The 4170-nt window shown below is 51.7% G+C and overlaps 1 pseudogene; it reads left to right on the top strand.

Moving 5' to 3' along the window:
* The first annotated feature begins 1867 nt into the window (after positions 1-1867).
* On the top strand, positions 1868-3803 carry LOC105496799 (COP9 signalosome complex subunit 1-like; annotated as a pseudogene).
* The last annotated feature ends 367 nt before the right edge of the window (positions 3804-4170 follow it).

Below are 4170 nucleotides of genomic sequence, written 5' to 3'. Positions count from 1 at the left end.
TCGATATAGAGAAAAAGTATTTGCCATGTGAATGGCTGCATATTGTGTAACAAGACTAATTAGATTTCTTCCATTAAAGATACCACATCTGGAGCAGTAACTGCAATTGGAGTCAGTGCATGATTAAGGTGATAATTTTCTAAGATCTATTATTCTTTTTCTGTACAAAAGATGAGATAGGTAGTACCATGCTGCACCTTTAGTGTCTTTTTTTTTTGAGACAGGGTCTCACTCTTGCCCAGGCCCCAGGCTGGAGTGCAATGGTGTGACCTTGGCTCACTGCAACCTCTGCTTCCCGGGTTCAAGCAATTTTCGTGTCTCAGCCAACCCAAGTAGCTGGAATTACAGGTATGTGCCACCACATGTGGCTATGTTTTGTATTTTTAGTAGAGATGGGTTTCACCATGTTGCCCAGGCTCGTCTCGAACTCCTGGCCTCGAGTGATCCACCCGACTCAGCCTTCCAAAGTGCTGGCCCTTTGAAAGGGGCCACTGTGCTTGGCCCCTTTCAAGACTTTAATGGAGGCACTAATCTCTGCAATTGTCCTAAGGATGAAGTATTGTTTTTCTGTGGGGGAATTTAAATCTTCCATCCAACTCTTTCCTCTATTATGTCCTATCTCCTCTGTGTTAATTCCTCTCCTCTTCTTTAATTTCTTTTAGGTTGACTACTTTTAATTCAATTTTACCTCTCTTAACTTTATTGTTCTCTGAGAGATTACACATGCATCCTTTGCTTATCGATGTTTAATATTCTGACTCTGATAAATGCATTCAAAATATTACATCTGTTACTTTTCAGGTGACTTTTTACCTAATACTGTACAAATACAGTTATTAATACAGCATATGTTTTTACCTCTAGTTAATTCTGACAGATAATTTGTACTTTGGGCTGATGTGCCAGGCTAGTGAAAGTTTAATGTCACCTGTCTACCTTTCATTATCATCCTTTTTTAAAAACTAAATGACCAAAAATAGAATAGGCAGATGATAACGATGAACTATCAGTAATTTTAAGCACTTCTACATTTTATATGGAAAAGAGCAAGCTTAGAAATGTGCCTCAGAGCCGTGATCTGAAACCCTCATTGGATTCTAGTGATGCCCTTGCAGTCAACACCTCTAAGATGGCAAGAAGATTGTATGCTTGAGATGTGATTAGTGAAAGATGCTGCACACTGAGAGTTTGGAGACCTGGTCTATCAGCATTGGGCAAGTCGTTTGACCTCTCTGGAATTCTCATTCTTTCTCTAAAAAATCAGACCTAGGTTTCTAAGGTTACTATTGGCTTCCGGATTCTCTATTTAAAAAGAAAAATACTTTCTTGAGTCGTTTGTTTTGACCTAATAGAGTATTGCTACAACAAGAATGGTGACACACACCTGTAGTCCCAGCTACTCAGGAGGCTGAGGTAAGAGGATCACTTGAGCCCAGGAGTTGGAGTCCAGCTTGGGCAACAGAGCAAGACCCTATCTTTAAAATAATAATAATAATAATAATAATAGAGTATTGGCACAGAAATGGACGGCATGCTGTGGCGGGGCAGGTGCAAGATGCCGCTGATGGTTCAGGTGCTTAATTTGCAGTAGGGGCTCCGCGCGGTGGCTCATGGCTGTAATCCCAGCATTTTGGGAGGCTGAGAAGGGCACATCACTTGAGGCCAGGAGTTCGAGAGCAGTCTGGCCAACATGGTGAAACCCCGTCTCTACTAAAAATACAAAAATTAGCCGGGCGTGGTGGCGCATGCTTGTAATCCCAGCTACTCAGGAGGCTGAGGCAGGATAATCGCTTGAACCCGGGAGGCAGAGGTTGCAGTGAGCGCCACTGCACCCCAGCCTGAGTGACAGAGGAAGACTCCACTTCATTAAAAACATACACACACACAATAAAATTTGCTGTAGGTGTGACCTCCTGCCCCGCACGGCCAGGAACTTAATCTTGAGGGCCAGCTTGTCGTCCTGTACGCTGCTCTAAAGAGGCGGCCGTGGTGCCCATGCAAGTCGACAAGGATCCCCCGGAGGACCTGCAGAATGCACCCGACGTCAACTACTTGGTGGACCCCACCCTGGAACTGGAGCAGTGCGTTGGCAGCTGCAGCTGCCGGATGCGCACCGAGCCGCTGCAGTTTATTGCTGGCTGACTATTGCCCCTTGCTGCGGGCAGAGGCCCTGAAGATGGCACTCTCCTTCCTGCAGATAATCTTTAACGTGGACCTGTACGAAGAGGTCCACCGGAAGCTCTTGGAGGCCACCAGGAATCTGCGGAACTCACCTGACGCCATCCCCGAAAGTGGCGTGGAGCCCCTGCCCCTGGACACGGCCTGGGTGGAGGCCACTCAGAAGGAGGCCCTGCTGAAGCTGGAGAAGCCGGACGCAGACCTGAAGAACTACAAGGGCACCTCCACCAAGGAGCGCAGCAGGCGTGGCCACGATGATTCAGCAATGCCCTCAAGTGTCACTCACGGCCTGAGGCTACTGCAGCAGCGCCAAGCACGCCATCAACATGTCCTCAATGTCTTCAAGGTCAGCGTCTACTTGCAACATTGGCCTTACGTGCTGAGCCGCGTCTGCAAGGCCGAGTCCATCCTGCAGATTGCCGAGTAGTGAGGACAGCGGGGCAACCAACCAGGCGCAGGCGGTCCTCACCGAACTCCCATGCGCAGCAGGCTTGGCGGAGCTGGCCGTGAGGAAGTACAAGAAGGCTGCCAAATGCTTCCTGCTGGCTCGGTTTGATCACTGTGACGTCTCCGAGCTGCTGTCCCCCAGCAACGAGGCCGTCTTTGGGGGCCTGTGCGCCTTGGCCACCTTCGACCAGCAGGAGCTGCAGCGCCACCTCATCTCCAGCAGCTCCTTCAAGTTGTTCTTGGAGTTAGAGCCGCAGGTTGGAGACCTCGTCTTCAAATTCCACGAGTCCAAGTGTGCCTCGTGTCTGAAGATGCTGGACGATGTGGCCACCTTGAGTCTTGAGGCCAGAAGTTTGAGACCAGTTGGGTCAACATGGCAAAATCCCGTCTCTACTAAAAAATACAAAAAGTAGCCGGTTGTGGTGGTGCCCGCCTGTAATCCCAGCTACTCGGGAGGCCGAGGGAAAATTGCCTGAGCCTGGGAGGCAGAGGTTGCAGTCAGCCGAGATCGCCCCGCGGCATTCCAGCCTGGGAGACAAAGCGAGACTCTGTCTCCAAAAAAACAAAAAAGGAGGAAATGTAGGACAACCTGCTCTCGGACATGTGTACCTCCCCCACCCCCACTCCCCCAGCTCCCCACCGTCAGGACCCTGTACGCCTAGATTCGCAACTGCGCCCTCAACACACACAGGATGGCCACGCCCTCAGCCCAGCGGTGGCAGCGCAGGAGGGTGAGCTGAGGCAGCAAATCCGGGAGGATGTGGATCAGCGCAAGCACCACCTTCGAGAAGTCTCTGCGAATCGCTGTAGTTTCAGCACAGCGCCCAAGGCCGGATGGTGAGGGTCGCTGTGCTGCGCAACCAGATCCACGTGAAATCCCTCCCGGAGAAGGGAGCCGGGGGAGCGACTCCGGCCAACAGCCAGTCCCAATGAACACCAGCTTCTGAGGGGCGGCCCTCAGCCTCCGGATGTCTGCACACCCTCCCGCCCCCACGGACCTGTTCACCTCGAGGCAGCTCGCGGCCCAGTGAAAGGCCTGGCTGCTGTGTGCCCTCGCATCCCGTGTGCCCTCGCACCCTGTGTGCCCTCGCACCCCGTGTGTCCTGTGCTGGGGCCTGGGAGGCAGGCGGCCGCTAGCCATCCTGGAAGGTGGGGCCTGTAGCGCTTGACCACGTGGGTGGCTGCAACTGGAGAGCAGGCTGTGCAGCGCTGAGGCGGCACCACCTCTCGGAAACCTCCTTTTCCAAGGAGGAGGAAGAGAAGGAGGGAGAGGGAGAGGGGCCGGGGAAGGGGGAAGAAAAGGAAGAGGAAGAGGAAGAGGAGGAGGAGGAGGAAGAAGAAGAAGGAGGAGGAGGAGGAGGAGGAGGAGGAGGAGGAGAGAGGAGGAGAGGAGGTTTTTTTTTTTCTTTAGAAGAAGAAGAAGAAGAGGAGGAGAGGTTTATTTTTTTTTCTTTTTCTTTTTTTCTTTTCTTTTTTTTTGAGACGGAGTCTTGCTCTGTTGCCCAGGTTGGAGTGCAGTGTCGCGATCTGGGCTCACTGCAGCCT

The sequence above is a fragment of the Macaca nemestrina genome, chromosome 5 (assembly GCF_043159975.1).
Source record: "Macaca nemestrina isolate mMacNem1 chromosome 5, mMacNem.hap1, whole genome shotgun sequence".
Lineage (NCBI taxonomy): Eukaryota > Metazoa > Chordata > Mammalia > Primates > Cercopithecidae > Macaca > Macaca nemestrina.
The sequence above is the reverse complement of the archived record's forward strand: the minus strand, read 5'-3'. Positions and strand labels throughout refer to the sequence as shown.